We start from the raw sequence: 20827 nt of genomic DNA, 5'->3' as shown, positions 1-20827 counted from the left end.
AACAGTTTCATTATAGCTGAGGAAAAATCATTTTTCCAAGATGTACTTGTCTCTTCTGCTACTAAATTTAAGCTCTTTGCAGTCAGGGGCATAACGAATTTAAGCTCTTTGCAGTCAGGGGCATAATTTATTTTAGGTCAGCACCTTTTCCCCCCACTCCCTTCCGTGATGTTACATTATACATTTGTAATAGTTAGATTCTTTTGTCATAGTCTGCATTCCATCCTTCCATCCTGGGATTTCCTGACCTCCTAGTTGATTTTTCTTTTTTTAATTTGTGCACATCAAGGTTTATTTTTTGTGCTGTATAGTTCTGTGGGTTTTGATAAATACATAGTGTTACGTATCCACCACTACCTTACCATACAGAATAGCTTCACCGTCCTATAAAAAAATCCCCAGTGCTTGACCTAGTCAAACCCCCCTCTCACTCCACCAGCAAATCCTTGGGAATTTAATGTTTTTCATCTCTATAATACTGCCTTCCCCAAAATGTCATATAAAAAGAATCATACAGTATGTATGGTAGTCTTTTTAAACTGGCTTCTTTCACTTAAAAAAAGAGAAAAAGAAACAAAACCCATTGCCCTCAAGTTGATTCTGACTCATAGCGACCCTACAGAAGAGTAGAACTGCCTCATGGCGTTTCCAAGGCTGTAATCTTTACGGAAGCAGACTGCCACGTCTCCCCTCCCCCGCTTCTTTCACTCAGCAGTATGCATTTCAGTTTTCTCTGTGTTGTTGCTCATACGTCCCTAGGTGGCGCAAACGGTTTGCGCTTGACTATTAAGCTGAAGTTTGGTGGTTCGAACCTACGCGGTGCACCAGGGAAGAAAAGCTTGACGATCCGCTTCCACAAGGATTATACCTAAGAAAGCTCTGTGGAGCAGTTCTACTTTTTGTAACACATGGGGTTGCCATGAGTTTAAATTGACTCAGTGGCAATGAGTTTGCTTTTTTGGTTTATGTTGTTACATGGATTAATAGCTCATCCCCCTTTTTTTTTAATTGTACTTTAGATGAAGGTTTACAGAACAAACTAACTTCTTGTTAAACAATTAGTACACATATTGTTTTGTGACATTGGTTGCCAACCCCACGACATTTCAACATTCTTCCCTTCTCGACCTTGGGTTCCCTATTACCAACTTTCCTGTCCCTTCCTGCTTCCTCGTCCTTGCCCCTGGGTCGTTGTGCCCATTTAGTCTCATTTTGTTTTATGGACCTGTCTAATCTTTGGCTGGAGGGTGAACCTCAGGAGTGACTTCATTACTGACCTGAAAGGGTGTCCCGGAGGCCATACTCTCAGGGTTTCTCCAGTCTCTGTCAGGCCAGTAAGTCTATTTTTTTTTTTTTTTTTTTCTCTTTTTGTGAGTTAGGATTTTGTAGTACATTTTTCTCCATCTTTGTCCGGGACTGTCTATTGTGATCCCTGTCAAAGCAGTTGGTAGTGGTAACTGAGAACCATCTAGTTGTGCTGGACTTAGCCTGTTGGAGGCTCTGGTAGTTATGGTCCATTTGTCTTTTGGACTAATATTTCCCTTTGTGTTTTTGGTTTTCTTCATTCTCCCTTCATCCAAACAGGGTGAGACCAGGGGAGTATTTTAGATGGCCACTCAAAAGAATAGCTCGTTCCTTTTGATTGCTGATGAATAATATGCCATAGTATGGATGTATCTATTCATCTATTGAAGGACATCTTCGTTGCTTCTTACCTGTGAAAATATGTATAAAGTTGCTACAAACATTTATGTACAGGTTTTTGTGAAGACACGTTTTCAGATCAATTGGGTAAATATCCCGGAACGCAATTGCTGGAGGGTATGGTAAGCCTATGTTTCACTTTGTAAGAAACCGTGAAACTGTCAGTGCGGCTGTACCACTCACATTCCTACCTACCAGCAACGGATGAGAATTCCTGTCACGCCACATCCTTGTCAGCATTTGGTATTGTCTGATTTTTGGAGTTTAGCCATTTTAATAGGTATGCGGTGGTATCTCATTGTTTTAATTTGCGTTCCACCAGTGACAAATGATGTTGAACATCTTTTCATATGCTTACATTTATTCACATATCTGTTTTTGGTGAGCTGTCTGTTCAGATCTATTGCTCATTAAAAAATTTTTTTTGTGGTTTGATTTTAAGAGTTCTTTGTATACCATATTTTTACTCAAATAATATGCACCTTCTACATATGTTTGCCGACCACAGTCTCCCCCACACGAGAATTGGACGGGCTCTTTTGCAACTACCTTCCTCTCCACTTCTCCATTTCTTACTAGTCAGCCTCTCTGGGTCTTGATTGCCTCGCCTGTAAAATAGGAATATTAAGTTAACCTGCAAGCAAGCACGTATCTTTCCATTTTCCGTTCTACAATTCCATGACAACCTGACCTTTTGAAACTCTCCTGGAATGGTACCAACATACAGTCAGGTCTCCTTACTTTCTACCTGCTCTCATAAAGGAAAAGAATGACATGATCCACACCTTCAGAGTCTTTAATTTCTTTGTGGAATTTTATTACTCCTGCTGCCTAAAAGCTCAACTGTGATGATAGCATGCCAGAGTGAAATAAATCTGTCAGTAATTTTCCGATCGTAACAAGAACAATCTATAGGTCACGTCTCAGAGGTACTGCTCACAGAAATGACCTCCGTGTCTGCATGTATTACATACTTTGTACGTTTATTGGCAGATGAGAAAACAATTTGGCAGTTTAGAATTTCTCTGTATCCTTCCTCTGTGCAAATATTCCATCATTAACAAGCAGACTCCGTTTTCTATAAAAGTTGTTTTTTCCCTTCCTGCAGAAATGTCCTCTGAAGGGTGGGACAGGAAAACTGTCTCAAGGGTCATAAGGCATGACTGTACAGTATCTTGAAAACGATCTACAGATGGAATAATTTCAGAAATCAATAAAACCTTAGAACAACAGCACAGAAAAGTACCATACTAAAATTTCTTGACAAAATAGAATTTGTTGAGGCTCTAGCCCCATCCAGTGGTGTTGTGAAATAAAACCAGAGTGTGAAGGGTTTTTTTTTTTTTTTTTCAACTTCAATTGGTATATAGCATTCTGGACTCACTCAGGCCTTATAACTTTGAATGGCCTGTAACCCATTCAGTTTCCATTTCTCTCCCTCTACCATTAGCCCAGGTTTTCTCTTAATGCTTTTCTAGGAGCACAGCACTGGCTCTGGAGTCAGTTTGATTTTAGGGAGATAATACTGCTAGTAAACTAAATCCCTAAAGTTAGTCCCTTAATCTCCCTCAAGTTTGTTTCTTCACCTGTACCACATAGATAATAATAGCTTCTACTTAGGTTTCCTGTAGGTGTTGGAGAAACTAGTAGTACGCAAAGGTGCCTCACATGGGGGTAGTGCTTGGCATGTATTTGTTGCCATTGCTACGACTGCTGGTTTAAATGAGGACACCTGGGTGTTGTTTCAAGTGAGAAGACCAAAGGGCTAAAGACATTTCAGCAGCCTGTGTGAGAGTATGGTGTTCAAATCCCCTAGCAAAATAGACCTTGCAGAGACCCATACTCCTTCCCAGGAGGCTTAGAAAGAATTTTCAGAGTGGTAAGAGGAAAGCCCAGATAGAAGGGTGTCATCAAAACTGCGGAAGGGAGACATTCCAAGTAGGAAGGAGTGGTGAACGGCACCAGATGCTGCAGAGATCCCAGAAGATGCAGAATTTCCACTGGCTTTTGAAGTACAAAGGATATCCGTGGAGCCTTGAAGGCAGACTGCAAACTGGGGGGCCTAGGACTGAGGCACAAATGGATGCTGAAGTTTGAGGAGAGACAAGGGTGTTGATTGATGGAACATGTTTTTTGAAGAGCAGGGAGAGATGAGAATTCAAAGGGCACATGGAGGAATTAGCTCTGGACAAAAGGAAGGACAGGATGGGTGATAACAGATAAGCTTGTAGGTACTGGGAAGGGGAGGAAGTTGAAAGATTTTTCTTGATGACTTCAGCTTTCCAGGAAGTTGGAAGATGGTGAGGATGTTTGAAGTAGTTTGAGGAGAGGGATGAAGGTTTAGAAGAGCTACCCAGCACAGGGGAGGGGAGCTGACTAGGCGATAGTAGGGTTTCTGTGCAGCCTTGTACATAGTTCGGTTGGAAGCGATGCATGTTGACATTTTGTGGGAGTTTTTCTAGTGGTTCTCAACAGCCTGAATGTAAGGGCATTATAATCAGATGGTTGACTCTGACCTGCAGTTTTGTTTTGTTTACTTTTTTGTAGTTTTATTAAACTTTTTAAAAATAAAATATTAGAGGAATATTACTGTGAGCTCCCCAGTACCCTGCAGTTAGATTCACCAGTTGTTAACATTTTGCCATATTTGTGTTATCACTTTTCTTTAGAACACCTATTTATTTTGCTGAGCCATTTGAGAGTGAGTTAGACTTCATGATCATTTAGCCCCTAAGTAATTCAGTGCTTTATTTCCTAAGGACAATGACATTCTCCTATGTAACCATTTTCCTAGGTCATCTGAGTGTAAATTATTACACTCAGGGAATTTAACATTAAATTAACATTTACTATTAAAAAAAAAATTTACTATTAGCGGATGAATAATCCGTACTTCAGTTTCTCCAGTTGTCTCAATGTCTTTATAATGTTTTTTTTTTTTTAATCTAGGATTCATTTTAGGATCTGGTATTGCATCTGTTTAGGCTTTTTAATCTCATTTAATCTGGAACAGTTTCTTAGCCCTTTTTTATTGTGAAAATATACATAACAAAACATATACTATCTCAACCATTTCTACCTGATCATGCGTTCTGTATCTTTTATAACATTGTGTTTTTGAGGTGTACAGGTTAGTAATTTTTTTAAATGTCCCTCATTTTTAGTTTGTCTAATTCTGTCTTGGTTATCCAGTGCTACTGTAACAGAAATATCACAAATGGGAGTGGGTAGCTTTAACAAATTTTATTTTCTCACAGTTTAGGAGGCTACCCATTACCATTACTGTTGAGTCGATTCCAACTCATAGCGACCCCATTGGACAGAGTAGAACTACCCTATAGAGTTTCCAAGGAATGCCTGGTGGATTCAAACTGCCAACCTTTTAGTTAGCAGCTGTAGCTCTTAACCACTCCACCACCAGGGTTCCCAGGAGGCTAGAAGTCTAAATTCAGGGTGCCGGCTCTGGAGAAAGGTCCTTATTTCTTTTGAGTTTCTGTTCCTGGGTGTCTTCCTGTGGGTTGGCATCTCTCTTCCCCTATCTCTGCTTCTCTTGCTTGCTTGTTCAATCTCTCTTGTATCTCAAAAGAGATTGACTCAAGGTATAACCTACACTCATCTTGTCTCATTAACATAACAAAGACAACCTATTCCCAAGTTATAACCACAGGCAGAGGCTAGGATTTACAGCACGTATTTTGGGGGGGACACAATTCAATCCATAACAAATAGTTTCCTCATTTTAAAATTTAGGTTATGTGTTTTGGGCAGGAATATTACACAAGTGATGCGTCCTTATCAGTGTGTCACATCAGAAGGCACATGGCAGTTTGTCCTGTTATTGGTGATGCTAACTTAAAAATTTTTTTTTAATTTTCATTACAGTAAAATATACATAAGAACACGTTTTAACCATTTCTACAACTCAGCGACATCAGATACAGTCACCACATTGTTGTTGTTAAGGTGCCATCGAGTCGGTTCCAATGCACAGCGACCTGTTGTACAATGGAATGAAACACTGCCTGGTCCTGTGCCATGCTCACAATTGTTATCCTGGAGTCCATTGTTGCAGCCACTGTGTCGGTCCATCATGTTGTAGCATGTATCAGAACATGGCTGAGAAATATTCTACTATATGTATATACCACATTTTATTTAGGTGATACTAACTTTGATAACTTGGTTAAGGTCGTATCTACTAGGTTTCTTCAGTGTAAAGTGACTGTTTTCACATTTGTAATTAATAATTTTAGGGGGATAGATATTTTGAGACTATGTAGACTATGTAAATAACTATTCCTGTTCAGTTTTTATTCAGTAGTTTTAGCATCCATGATGATTCCTGCACGTTTCAATTATTACTGTGATAGTTACAAAATGGCATCTTTTCTAAATTATTCCTTCTAAGCTTATTCATTGACTGGGCTGGAGCTTTGGGGTTTGGTTCAGTGCAAAGATGTGTCAAGATGTGAAGACAGGTAATCTACAGATTCAACAAAATCCTTATCAAAATTTCAATAGCCTTCTTTACAGAAATAGAAAAAACAATCCTCAACTTTATATAGAATGACAAGAGGCCCTAATAGCTAAAACAGTGTCGAAAGAGAAGAACAAAGTAGGAGGATTCATACTTCCTGATTTTAAAACATACTGTGCAGTTACAGTAATCAAAACAGCCTGGTACTGGTATAACAGTGGACACATAGACCGATGGAATAGAGTTGAGAGCCCAGAAAACCCTCACATCTCTGGTCAACTGATTTTTCACAAGGGTGCTAAGTCTACTTGATGGGGCAAGAAGAATCTCTTCAATAAATGGTTCTGGGAAAATTGGATTTCCACATGCAGAGAAATGAAACAGGATCATGCCTCAGACCATAAGCAAAAACAAATTCAAAGTGGATTAAGGACCTAACTGTGTAAACTAAAACCATAACATTCTTAGAATAACAAGCAAGGGCAATGCTGTCAGGCCTAGCTTTCAGCAATGAATTATCTAATATAATAACCAAAGCACAAACAGCAAAAGACTAAATAAATGGAACCTCACAAAAATGAAAAACTTCTGTTTACCAAAAGACTTTACCCAAAAAAGTGAAAAGACAACATACCGACAGGGGGAATATTTTCGGAAGCCATACATCCTACAGGAATCTAATAATCAGTATATATATAAATATAATACTTCTATAACTTAACAAAGACAAATAACCCAATCATAAGATGGGCAAAGGACTTGAATAGACATTTCATCAACAAGGACATTCAGATGGCCACTGAACACACACAAGATGTTCAGTGTCATTAGCCATCAGAGAGATGTAAATCAAAACTGTAGTGGGATACCATTTTACTTTCATTAGGATGGCTAAGATTGAAAAAAAAAAAGAATAACAAATATTAACAAGGATGTGGGGAAATTGAAACCCTTATCCATTGCTGGTGGGAATGCAAAATGATAACACCTGGTGTGGAAAACAGTGTGGTCGTTCCTCAAAAAACTAAAAATAGAACTACCATACCAAAAACCCAACCTGTTGCCGTCAAGTTGATTCTGACTCATACCGACCTATAGGACAGAGTAGAATTGCCCTGTAGGGTTTCCGAGGAGCAGCTGGTAGATTTCAACTACTGACCTTTTGTTTAGCAGTAGCGCTCTTAACCACTGAACTACCAGGGTTCCAGAACTACCATATGACCCAGCAATTTCACTACTAGGTATATACCCAAAAGACGTGAAAGCAGAGACTCAAAGAGAGACTTTATATCAATGTTCATTGCAGCACTGTTCATAACAGCCAAAAGTGGAAACAACCTAAATGCCCATCAGTAGATAAATGGATAAGCAAAATGTGGTACATTCATGCAATGGAATACTACTCAGCCAGTAGGAGAAATAAAGCCTTGACGTATCTACAATATGGATGAAGCTTGAAGGCATTATGCTGAGCGAGATAAGCCAATCACAAAAGGACAAATGTTGTATGACCTCACTTATATAAAAAGATAAGAAAAGGTAAATGTGTATAGAGACCAAAGTTAATTAAAAAAATTTTTTTTTTTTTTTTTTTAGGGAGAGGAGTGAGAGGGAAAAGGATGGTTAATGATGATGGAAAAATTGCATTGATTAAGGGTATGGCTGTACAGCCAAACTATTCTAATTACTGATGATGAGTTGTACATCTGTAAAAAGTTGAATTGGCAAAAGTTATGAGATAGATATATTTATAACAATGACCGAAAAAAAAAAAGAGGAGCTGCTGAGGCTGCTTACGTTCAACCAAACACCTCATGGGATTTGGTTCCTTGGTTTTGAGGTTTAGGGTCTTGGGTTCGTGGGACATACCAGTTAATTGGCCTAATAAAGTGTTAGTGCTTCTGTGATACCTCCTAGTTTGTTGCATGGTGCCTGCGGTCTTAAAGCCTTGAAAGGCACAAAAACTGGTTTCTATTCACCTGGAGTGACAGAGGAAGGAGAGTCAGGAATAGGAGGAGGATATGGAATGTAGCTAATTGCCTCCAAGAACAACTGCATTGTTTGCCATGGGACCAGAAGAACTGAATGGTGCCAAAGATTCCATAGAAGAATTCTGATCAAAAGGGAGAATATGCAGAATGGAATTTCAAATTTTCATGGATTCTAGACTTTCTGGAGTCATGGAGGGTGGATGAACCCCTAAAACTATTTCCCTGAGATAATTTTTAAACCTTAAACCAAAAAAATTCTCTGAAGTCATCTTAAAACTGAACAATAGCGTAGCTTAACTAGTTAGAAAGGTCTGCCTTGAGAATTATGCTCTTTTATGAGCTATCTATATGGGATCAGATTCACAACAGCAGCTCAAAAGATTAGACCAGGGACCTTAGGGGGCAGTGAGTTTATGTTAATAAGGGAGGAACAACTCAGAAAAGGAGGGTGAGAATGGCTGCATAACTAGAGGAATGTAATCAGTGTCACTAAATTGCACATGTAGAAACTGTCGAATTGGTGTATATTCTGTTATGTATATTCTCAACAGCAAGAAAATAAAAGGAAAAAAAAGAACTGAGGAAATAAAAAAAAGATGTGAGGACCATGGTGAGATAATGATTAGAGTGATGAGTTGTGTAGGCTAGGAAGGAACTGAAACTAGAGGGAGTACAGGGAAGCAGACAGAATGGAACGTTCAGGGGACTGGGTGTCGCTGCAGTCAGAGTGAATATCCTGGGAGTAAGAGAGTGAGAAACCTGGAAGGTATGGCCAGAGGTAGGGATTTTGGAGTTTAGGATTTCCAGTGTGTTGCAGATCCGGCTGTTGGAGTCCAGGGTGTTGCCATGGATTCAGAGGATTGTTGGAGTGGTGAGAATGTCTTCAGTTAGGAGCAAGTGGAGGAATTCTAGGACTAGGGTATTGAATAAATCGTACATGTAACTATGGAATTGGCCCAGAATGATGGGGCACCTAGAGGAGAAATTTTACAAACTGCCTGCCGAAGTCCTCTAGTACACAGGGTCTGTATTGAGTCCATGATGACGTTGCCTAGGAGGGGTTTGGAAGGAGAAGGGAGCAGCCAGAAGTCATGGGCCCAAATGGAAGTGTTTTATATGACAGTGAAGGAGCAATGATTTGTAAATGAGGAGAGGAAGTAAAAACAGTCCTGTCTTTCTAATTTCTCCCAGTGTTGGATGGGAGTTCCTGGGTGGTAGAAATGGTTAATGTTGCTTACTGACTGAAAGGCATCCAGGGGCACCTTGGAAGATAGGTCTGACAATCCACTTCTGAAAAATCAGCTATTAAAAACCCGTGGAGCACAGTTGTACTTGAACCCACATGGGGTTGCTCTGAGTTGAAATTGACTTTGTGTATGGCATCTGATTTCATGTTGAATGGGTGTTGGACAATTGTACCTTCTCTGCTTGAGAGGCCCTCAAAAGTGGGTGTCTTCTGAGGAGAGCCAGAGGGGCAGGAAGACAAGCAGCAGGGCAGGTTGCTTTAGGAATAGAGATTAAGAGGAGCTGGAGATGCTAAGAGTAGTCCTGGGATGAGAATACATGCCCAGGACGGGAAGAAACAAGAGACAAGATGGTTTGAGCTGGTGTCAGGACTATGCCTGGACTTCAGGCTATCAGACTTTTTCTGCAAAGGGCCAGATGGTCTCTCTCACATACTCAGCTCTGCCATTGTAGTGTGAAAGCAACCATAGACAATATGTAAACGAATGAGTGTGACTGTGTTCCAATAAAGCTTTATTTATGGTCACTAAATATTGAATTTTATATAATTTTCACATGTCACCAAATACTCTTGTTTTGATTTTTTTTTTTTTTTTTTGACCGTCTAAAAATATAAAACCCATTCTTAACTCACAGACCGTACAGAAGACGACTTTGGACTAGATTTGACCCCTGAGCTGTAGCTTCCTGACACCTGCTCTAGGGTAAAGATGTAGAGGTCCGTGTTAAGGCAGAGTTCATGAGTCACTGGGGACATCTTGGGATAGGAAGTAAAGTATATCTTCTGATGATCATGAGGAATTTTGTTAAAGTCAGAGAATCAAGAGTTCAGGCTATCCGACTAGTAACTCTGAAAAAGGAAAGGAAAGCTGTCAATAAGATGAACAGTAAAAAATATGGTAAAGCAGTTAGGTATTTAGTGTAAGGTGATTTTTACTGATGAAAAAAAGTTATTGTGATAAAATACATGAAACAAAACATTTCAACTATTTTTATGTGTAGAATCCAGTGACATTAATTGCATTCTCCATGTTGTCCAACAGTCACCACTATCTGTTTTCCAATTTTTTCATCATCCTTAACACAAACTCTGGACCCCTTAAATGATACCTCCCTCCCTCCCCCTGCCTCTGGTAACCACTAACTTTGGTCTCTATACATTTGCCTATTCTGGGATCATGTAATATTTATCCTTTTGCAACTGACTTTTTTCACTCAACATAATGTTTTCAAGTCTCACCTATATTGTAGCATGAATTGGGACTTTATTTCTTTTTATGACTGAGTAATATTCCACTGTTACGTATATACCACCTTTTGTTTATCCATTCATCTGTCGATGGACACTTAGGTTGTTTCCACTTTTGGCTACTGTGAATATGCTGTCCTAAACCTTGGTGTACTCGTGTCTGTCTGAGGTCCTTCTTTCAAGTCTCTTGGGTTTATACCGAAGAGTGAAACTGCTGGGTCATAAGGTAGTTAGTTCTCTGTGTAACTTTTTGAGATACAGCCAAACCATTTTCCACAGGAGCCGCACTGTTTTTACAACCCCACCCGCAATAGATGAGGGTTCCAGTTACTCCACATCCTCAGCAACACTCGTTACTTTCTGTTTTTGTGGTAACAGCCATTCTGGCGGGTGCGAAGAACTATCTCGTTTTGGTTTTGATTTGTATTTCCCTAATGGACTCTTTGCTATTTTAATTTTTTAAATGTCTTTTAAAATTTTTAGTGAAAAGTGCATTATAGATTTACAGCCAAATTGATCTCCAGCTCAGTTTTTGGACATTCAGTAATCCTCTGGTTTTGAGCCATTCTTTTTATGGGTCTCTTTGAGTATGGATCTTTCTCAATTTGCTTTATTTAGTTAATAAATCTCTGGTTTCCTCTGGGGTGGAGGAGGCATGGTTGCCTGACTACCTGGGATGCTGGAACACACCTGGTCACCCAGTTACACTCTTTGTAACGTGAAGACTTTCAACAGACTCTTTTGACAGCCCTACACCTTGACGTCTTGTTCCCTGGCACCGTTATATGCAGAGCGCCTTGGTAGGCACTTCTCCACTCTTTAAGTCTGGTGCCATTCCTCCACCTGCTTTTGTCTTTCAGAATTCATTGAATTTTCTCAATCACTGCTTGTGTCTCTCCTCTGATGACCTTGTTTTAGCAGCTTTGAGAGGGAGCAGAGATAAACGGGTATAGTCAGTCTGCCATGCCCTTTTATTTTAAAGTGAGTTGCTGGTGCTCTGAAATTATGAAAAGCCTTTACCACCTCTCCCTTTTTTATCTTCTTTCCTCTTGCTGTTGAATTTGTGATGAAATTTTAATTATAGTAGATAGGAAAATAGAATAAATATAAATATTTGATATATGTAAATTACATTTATTTCTTCTTTCCAAAGGCCAGCATTAGACCAGTCAGCTTGCTTTTTTTCCATGCCATATGGAACAGGAATGAAGATCAGTGCCATTGATTGTATTTTAAATCACTTCTCACTGGTTTTGGTTGTTTATTAATAAAAAAAAAGTTTTTACTATCCATTTTGATGTGATATTTTAGTTACAAACTAGACACTGAATTCCATTTAAAAATTTTGAAATATGTATTTGCACCTTGTAGAATTTGAATCATGTCAGTAAATTTTATTGTAAAATCAGAAAGCACATAGCTGCCCAAGTCAGTCAGCCATCTTCATTGACTACTTTGGTGTGAGTGACACGCTACTCTGTTCCTCTGTCTTACCTTCTATCTTAATCCTTAATATGGATAGGTAGCATGATCATTATTGCATGTTCCAGCATGCATGTAACATAGCAACAGTTTGCTACATGATATCAAAAAATTCAGTAGAGGAACTACATGGACCACGCATCAGCTTCTGAGCTGACCGTGTTCCCCAAATGTCTCAGTTGAAGATAGGAGTTGACACTAGCCAGTTTTGCTTCGGGAAAAATAGAAAAAAAAATGTTGTCAGGGAAGGCCTGTTTGAGGAAGTGATACCTAGATGGAGAAGTCATTGCATGTAGTGACAACAGTAGGGAGGGAAGGAGGAATCCTGTGAGCCAAGAACTACAGTCTCTAAAAAAGGAGAAGGGACGTGGAGGTTGAGAGAGGCCAGCGCCAAGGACAGTGAGAGGTGGTTTGGCCAGAAGCCATGAGCTTCAAAAGAGCTATATGTTTACATAGTCTTTTTTTAAATTTTATTTTTGCTGAAAATATACACAGTAGATCATACCCCTGTTCAACAATGTCTACATGTATAGTTCAAGGACACGGGCTACATTCTTGACCTGTGTCACCGTGCTTGCTGTCTCACCCCATGTTATTTCACCGTCCTTGACGTAAACTTACTGCCCCATAAACTACTCATCTGTGCTCTAGAGTTCTGTTGTCAGTTTGATCTGATGTAGATAATTGTTTAAAAGAGCAAATGCTCAAGGTGAACATTCTTTACTAACTTAGCTAAACTGTAGTTTAGTTTGAAAATGACTTCAAACTTTAAGGAAACCCTGGTGGCATAGTTGTTAAGTGCTACAGCTAGCTGTTAACCAAACGGTTGTCAGTTTGAATTCACCAGGTTCTCCTTGGAAACTATGGGGCAGTTCTACCCTGTCCTATAGCATCGCTATGGGTCAGAATCGACTCGACGGCAATGGGTAGATAGGTTTTAAAGTGTTAACTTACATTTTTATTAGAGAAAATTAAACCTGAACTTAGGATAAAGCATTAGTCTTCCACTGTCAAGTATGATGTTAACTATAGGTTTTTCACAGATGCCCATTGTAATGTGTTGAATGGTGGCCCCTTGAAAGATATGTCTATGTCCAAGTTCCTGTAACCTCTGAATATTACCTTAGTTGGAAAAAGGGTCTTGGGAAGAGGAGATCATCCTGGATTATTTGGTGGGCCCTAAATCCAATGATAAATATCCTTATGAGATTGAAACGCAGAGAAGACAGTGACGTGCAGATGGAGACAGAGATTGGAGTAATGTGGCCAGAAGCCAAGGAATGCTGACAGCACCGGAAACTGTAAGAGGCAGGAAAGGGGTATGGGTTTCCTAGGGCTGCTGTGACAAAGTACCATAATCTGGATGGCTTAAAACAGCAGATATTTATTCTCTCACATTTCTGGAGACAGGAAGTCTGAAATCAAGGCATCGGCAGGGCCATGCTTAAGTGTTCTCTTAAGGCTCTAGAGGAGAATTTCTTCCATGCTTCTGTTTTAGCTTCTGGTGGTGGCCAGCAATGCTTAGCAACCCTTGGCTTTGCTAAGATTGGCAGATGCATCACCCCAATCTCTATCTTCGTCTTCACGTGGTGGTCTATCTCGTCTTATAAGGACACCAGTTACATGGATTAGAAGGAGCCCTGGTTACACAGTGGTTAAGCACTCGAGTGCTAAACGAAAGGTCGGCGGTTTGACCACTAAGAGAACCCACCAGCCCCTCTGCAGGAGAAAGATAATGGTAGTATGCTTCTTTAAAGGTTACTGCCTTGGAAACCCTATAGGGGCAGTTCTCCCCTGTCTTATAGGGTTGCTATGTGTCGGAATTGACCTGACAGCACACCACAAAATATTGGTTAAGGCTTCCCCCCGCCCCCGCATATGACCTCATCTTAACTAAGTATATCTGTAAAGACTCTATTCCCAAATAAAGTCACATTCTGAGGTTCTAGGATGTTATGGATTGAACCGTGTCCCCCAAAAATGTATGTCAACTTGGTTAGGCCATGATTCCCAGTATTGTGTGATTGTCCACCATTTTGTGATCTGATGTGATTTTCCTGTGGTGTAAATCCTACCTCTCTGATGTTAATGAGGCAGTAGGAGAGGCAGTTTATGTTAATGAGGCAGGTCTTTATAAGATTAGGTTGTGCTTTAAGTCAATGTCTTTTGAAATAGAAAGAAGTGAGCAGAGAGACCTGGGGATCTCATACCACCAAGAAATAAGAGCCAGGAGAATAGCATGTCCTTTGGACCTGGGTTTCCTGTGCTGAGAAGCTCCCTGACCTGGGGAGATTGATGACAAGGACCTTCCTCCAGAACCGACAGAGACAGAAAGCCTTCCCCTGGAGCTGAATTCAGACTTCTAGCCTCCTAGACTGTGAGAGAATAGATTTCCCTTTGTTAAAGCCATCCACTTGTGGTATTTCTGTTATAGCAGCACTAGAGAACTAAGACACAGGAAGAACATGAATTTTGGGAGGCTGCTCTTCAACCCAGTAGAGCAGGATCTTTTAGAGCCTCCAAGGGGATTGCAACCCTGCTGACACCGTGATTTCAGACTTCTGGCCTTCGGGACTGTGAGAATAAATTTCGCTCTTTTAAGCCGCCCAATTTGTGTTCATTTAGTGTAGAAGCTGCAGGAAACTAATATACCCATTATTAGGTTAAGGAAGTTTCATTAATTGATTTTTTTAAGATTGGATGTTGAATTTTGTCAAATGCCTTTTCTGTATCAATTGAAATGATACCTTTTCCCATTATTTTGGTCTGCGTACACGGTATTAATTTTAGCCAGATCATAGCTGTTACCCCCAGTAACCTATTCATGAAAGCATTGGGGTCCTGACATTTTGTATCAAATTGTAAATATGTCAAAACAAATCTTCTTGCTGTATATTTGCTAAAGAAATACAGAGCAAGAAGAGCCTGTAGAACAAAACTATCTCAAAATACTTCGAAGGTGAAACAGTGATTACAGAATATATGAGTGGTTTGCTCTAGAACATGGGTCACAGACTTGTAATCCTGGGCTTCAGTTTGGCCGTGAGAGATACTTCATTTGTACTCTGCAGTGTTTTCAAAATTAGGAAATTTTATATGGAAACACTTGGTATCTTTTTTCTCTTGAAAATTAAGCAGATTTGGCAGCACTGCCCTGAATGTTCCAACATGGCAGCCATTACCCTGAGCTGTACAGTTGCACCTCCTTGTTGTTTTAAATTTTGTAGAGACTTGAGTTTGTAGCCTTTACTCTAAAACCTTTGTTTGGTACTTTGTAGTGCCAAGCCTTGTGACATTAAAGGGAGGCTTAACAGAAAGGAGGGTGTCACAGCTACTAGGTCAACATATTCATGTTCAAAGAAAACTTTGTAGAAATAACTGAAGGGCAAAAAAAAAAATCCAAGGATTTTCATATAATTCATTATGAGAGAAGAAAAGAGACAGACAACGCACAGAGTCACTTGTGAAGAAAGAAGCAATTAACAATTAAAAACCCTAATTGCTATGAGTCAGAATCAACTCTATGGCAATGAGTTTTTTTTTTTTAGTTTAAACCACCTGGAAGAAATGAAGTAGTAAAAAACAAAACAAAAACAACTCACCTGTTGCAACCAAAGAAAGAAAAAGGTATAATCTTATAACATAAACTTTGTGAAGTGATGACAAAGATATCTAAGATTCTGTTGAAGTGTGATGTCTCCAGATGTGTTTGAATACTCCAACCCTCCACCTACCCCCACAAGACATACCCAGGAAAATGATGGTCAGATCAAATCCTGAGAATTCTCACAAATGTCCTCGGATTTGGAAAGAAGTGTCACCCCTGTGAAAACAAGGAAGCATTACACACCGCTGTTGGATCTTGCCAGAGACAGGAAGTTTGCCCCCTCTGAGGTACTGTGCTAAATTGGGCAAATGAACTGAAGCTCACAGGCAGAGGATATGTGTTCTTGGCTTGAAGATGGGCTAGTGTAGGAAGTAAAGGACTCTCAGAAGGGAGATTTCCCCGCTAGCTCTGTACTCAGTCTAAGCTGAGCTTTCCCCTTCCTCTGTCTCCAGATTCCCCCGGATATAGAAGAAGTAGATAGAAATGACACTGAGCCCTAAAACTGAAGCTCCATATGGAGAAGACAGGTAGGTCCCAGGTAAAGAAGAAAGTGTGCCAGGAATTTATCCACAGTGTGTTAGTGCAAATAGAAGGTCTGTTGTTAACTTTTATGGATAAGCAAGAAGAAAATATTTGACATAGCTGTTACACAAACATGCTATAATATGGGAGACAGGAGTGGGAGTTATGAAAAATAGCATGTGGAAAATAGATGAAGAACTAAGTCTGGAAGAAAACCAAGGAACAAAAATTTATATTCCTTGTATGTGCTTTACAGAAAAATTAAGAATATGAATTTCACAAAACAGCTCAATATTGCTAAGAATGTGATAGAAAGGGGAATTGCCCAGTTAAAAAACCAAGTGAGTGTCAAAAGAACATCTTAAAATCTAATAAGCTAGAAAAACTATTGAACAGACTATTTTGAAATAATCAGAAAAAACCCATTGTCATTGAGTTGATTGCAACTCAGAGGGACCCTAAGGGACAGAGTAGAACTGCCCCATAGGGTTTCCAGGGAGCACCTGGTGGATTCAAACTGCCGGCCTTTTGGTTAGCAGCTGTAGCTCTTAACCATTACACCACCAGGGTTTCCAAGATAATCAGAGTGGATGCGGATCAAAAGAAGCTGAATATCGAATATAGATCAGATAAAAGGGTATTGATAACTCTGAAGTAGAAAATCCAGCCAAGGACAAACTTCTCCAGATATATGAATGGAATATTATAATAAAAGAAGCCTGGAATCCATAAATTGAAAGATCATACTATGTACTGGGAAGAACTGATACAGGATAGTCAGCACTGGAGACATAGCTCAGATAAGGATATTAACTGGGTACTTTAAAGATAAAGAATTCTTCAGGCAATCTAGCAGAAAAATCGGATCACCTCCATAGGGCAAATTATGTAGGTTTCAGATCTCTCCACAGAAATCTTTGATGTCAAGAGCCAGTGACTCAATTGCCTTCTTATTCTATTAGATTTGGAAGGAAGTTCTTAATCCAAAATATTTACTGAGTTCCATTTTTATTTATGTATAAAAATAAAAAGTAGATCTTTTCATACACAAGGTATCTATAAGCCCTTCTTTAAAAAAAAAAAAAAAAAGACTTGAAAAGTAAAGCCATCCATCAAGAAGTAAATGAAAATAAAGACTTTAGGAGTGGAGACGTTGGGATGAGTGCTGAAGCCCTTTAAATATAGAGGTAAGGCTAAACATCTGGAAGAATTAAGACCTTAGAGCAATTGCAAATGTTCGAATTGCTAGTGAGCCAAAGGTAATGTAAGCAAGGGAAATCGGCAGGTTGGAGGTGAAGGTGGATAGGAGTGTAAGATGCTAACAACCTCATCTTTCAGAGCTATGAGACTGTCTGAAAGAAACATGTCCTGAATTACTTGTACCTTTCTTAGTCTTTTTACGTAATATTTATAGGCATCTTTCAAAAATATGTATCTCGTAAGGAAGAAAAAGGTCTCGAGATTCATTTCAGCTTACTCTTGAATTCAGGTAACATTACGATAAAAAAAAAAAAAGTTAAGGCATAAAAGTACAATTCCATAACTGTAAAATTACTTCTGTCTAGTCTTTCTGTGCCTCAGCTTCTTCATCTCTCAGACCGGAATACTCGTATTTCTCACAGGGTTGCGGTAAAGATCTTATTTATTTACTTGTAAAGTACTTAGAACACTGCCCGGCTCCCAGTTAGTGGTCAAACGTAGGCTGCCACTATCGTTTTAAGGCTGCACGAATAGGAGGTAAGTTTGGCCTATTGCGAGTGTCCTCCTAGCATCTGTCGGTTTCTAATTTATGGTTTGGCTCAGGGCGGTTCATCCTGCTGGTGACTTAAGCGAACAGTCTCTGATACGGGGCTTCGGGCTGGTTTGGGTCTACCTGCGCCAGCTCCGCACCTGGATGATCTTGGGTTTGCCGCCACTTATGACTCAGTTGGTCGGCAGTCCAGGCGCCTGTCCTTTTCCTCCGCCGCCGCCTCTGCAGCCGACCCCCTGGCTCCCCAGCGGGGCCTCCTGCTGCCACGTGACGCCCCCGCCAGGGGCCCCAGCGCCCTCCTCTCGGACGCGCCGTTCTGGCTCCCGGGCTCCGCCTGTGCGCGGCCTCCTCAGCGCAGCCATCCTCGCGCTGCTGCTGGCGGCAAAGCCCACGGCATCTGCTGTTTGTCATTCAGCCCATCGGGAACGCCCTACGCCCTGATTTAGACACGTCTGGGCTGTATTCTCGCTTGGCTCTCCTGGTGGACGGACGCGCGGACGGACGGGGCGGCTCTCCCAAAGCCCGCGGACCGCGGGCCTGGGCGCGCGGGGCGCTTCCCCGGGTCGCCGTCATGGCCGCGGAGGTGGCGCGCCCGAGCGGCCCTGCCTGAGTTCCGGGGGGCTGCTGACCCCGCAGGGTAGGTGGTGGGGTCACCCCGGCCAAGCGGCTGGGCGGAGGGTGCGTGGCGGGCCTGGGGACAGCGGGCGGCGGTTTGCCGCGGTGCGCGGTCCGGTCCTCGGCTCCGAGCTGCTCCGGGAGGGTGTGCCGGAGCCGACGTGCCGCGTACGTGACGGTCCCGGGCTCGCTCGGGACCAAGTGTGAAACTCCGACAAATTGTCACCGGGCAAGCCACGAAGGCTTTCCAGTTTTTTTTCGACTAGTAGTTTTTAATGCCACTTATTGAATGAAGCATTCATCTAATTTTGGTAAACAGTAAATAGACTCGATTTTTAAAACGTGGTACTCTGATTTCTCCACAAGGGGAAAAAAAGTCTTAAAAGTAACAGTGTGACTAAACAAGAAATGTTTGCATTTACGTCCATTATGGAAAATTATTATATGCTTTAGTTTTCTGGGCTGTATTATTAGATACACTCTTTAAAATCTTTAAATATTAAAAAATTTCCTAGATCAGGGTAGTTTGTATGCAGCCATGGATTAACCTTAGCATCAAACTTTAAGGGTGGTAGTGGGGATTTTGACTTCTTAAAAAATACACTCTTGTAATTTTGAATTTTTTTTTTCAACAAACGTGTAACTTTTTATGTTTTAGGAAACCAGTAAAAATTAAAAATAGAAACACTCAGCTTAGGTCCTCCTTCTTCCAGGAATCCTTCTTTGGCCCCTCCCTCCGCAGTCGGGATCGGAGGCCCCTCCTGTGAGCATTCTGGGGCCTCACTGAGGTCCTGGTCCCTTATGTCCTCCCCACTCCCCCACCCCAGTGTATTAACCCATCAGTCTCCTTCGGGATCCAGTGGTTACTTAGCACATGGTAAGTGTTTAATACTCTTTAATAACCGAATGAAAAGATAGAAAATAGTCTGACTTTCCACATTTTCAGCGCAAAAATTATATTGCGATCAATTCATATATACTTAGATAAGAACATCTGTTTGAGTTAAGAATCTAGAAAAGTTGACAGTGTGTGCGTTCCATGGTCTAACAGCCCATTCCTAGGTATTCATCCTCTAGGGCGATGTCTAACCAAGTTTGAACCCCATTTTAGTGGGTGGTGAAATCAATTAAGTGGACAATGATCAGCATTTTGTAAACACGGACTATACTAGGGAACAGAATGTGTGGCAGGTCGTAGGTTATTTGTTTCATATGAAGAAACTTTTTATATACACAGATCTGTGTGTCATGATGTAAAATGTCATTTCTTACTATGAGTCATGGTCAAAAAAGTTTGAAAGCCACTGCCCTAGAAAAATATACATATACACAGACAAGTACAAGAAAGTTTACTGCGGAGTTGTTTGTGACACCAGAAAGCTGGAAGCAACCTTCGTGGCCATCGGAAGGAAAAAGGTAAATTATCCTCTAGTCATATAATGGACCACAATACAGAAGGAGATGAAATAGTTTTGTGTTTCAAGACAAATGGATCTCAGTATTGTTTGGGGGGGGGGGGAGTTGCAGAAGAATACTGTATGATGTCATTTATGTAAAATTCGGGACCTGGCAAAACAAAGCTATTGTTTAGGGATGGATACATAGATGGTGAAAGTAGCAGAGAAACAACATAAAGACATTAAAGCCATAAAAGCAAAGTCAGTGGTCATCTCAAGAGAAGAAAGGGGTCTTGAATGTGAAGGAATACACAGGGGGAGGGCTTTTGGGAAGCTGGAAATTCTTTATTTCCTGACCTGAAAGATAGTTACATGGATGTTTGCTTTATAACTCTGTTAAATGATACACATATGTTTGTATGCTGACTTTCTAAATAAAGTATATTAAAGTATGGATGTCATAAAATGAAGATGCCTGAAGCCAGGGTTCTAGTCTTATTACTCATATGTCCTGGCTTCTCTTTGAAATCATGATCAGAGAGAGAAGTATTTAGGGAACTTCAACAATATTTGTACGTTTTATTTCCTAGATTGTGTGGGTAGACAAATCAGTGTCTATTGAATTATTCTTTTTACCTTAAATAATCTGTAATATTTTTAAAGTATTTAGAGGAAAAATAAAAAATTTAAAGATAACATTATGGACATTTTGGTGTTTGCTTTCTTATGCAAAGACACTTGTGTGTATATATATATATATTTTTTTTATAAAATTGGATTTATATTTT

General features: G+C 40.3%; 1 protein-coding gene across 11 annotated transcripts in view; it reads left to right on the top strand.

Annotated features, from left to right (window-relative positions):
- PLAGL1 (PLAG1 like zinc finger 1) overlaps window positions 1-20827 on the top strand; it is a 146348-nt gene that overhangs the window by 44251 nt on the left and 81270 nt on the right. For 5 of the 11 annotated variants that reach the window (XM_049902746.1, XM_049902663.1, XM_049902736.1 and 2 more), the window contains exon 1: window positions 18358-18664. The exons of 2 other annotated variants lie outside the window; for them this stretch is intronic. The gene's annotated coding sequence lies outside the window, so the exon portion shown is untranslated. Of the gene's footprint in view, window positions 1-18357; window positions 20059-20827 lie in introns of those variants that run through there. 4 more of the 11 variants (XM_049902675.1, XM_049902703.1, XM_049902694.1 and 1 more) reach the window with 3 other exon arrangements.

The sequence above is a fragment of the Elephas maximus genome, chromosome 1 (genome assembly GCF_024166365.1).
Source record: "Elephas maximus indicus isolate mEleMax1 chromosome 1, mEleMax1 primary haplotype, whole genome shotgun sequence".
Classification (NCBI taxonomy): domain Eukaryota; kingdom Metazoa; phylum Chordata; class Mammalia; order Proboscidea; family Elephantidae; genus Elephas; species Elephas maximus.
The sequence above is the reverse complement of the archived record's forward strand: the minus strand, read 5'-3'. Positions and strand labels throughout refer to the sequence as shown.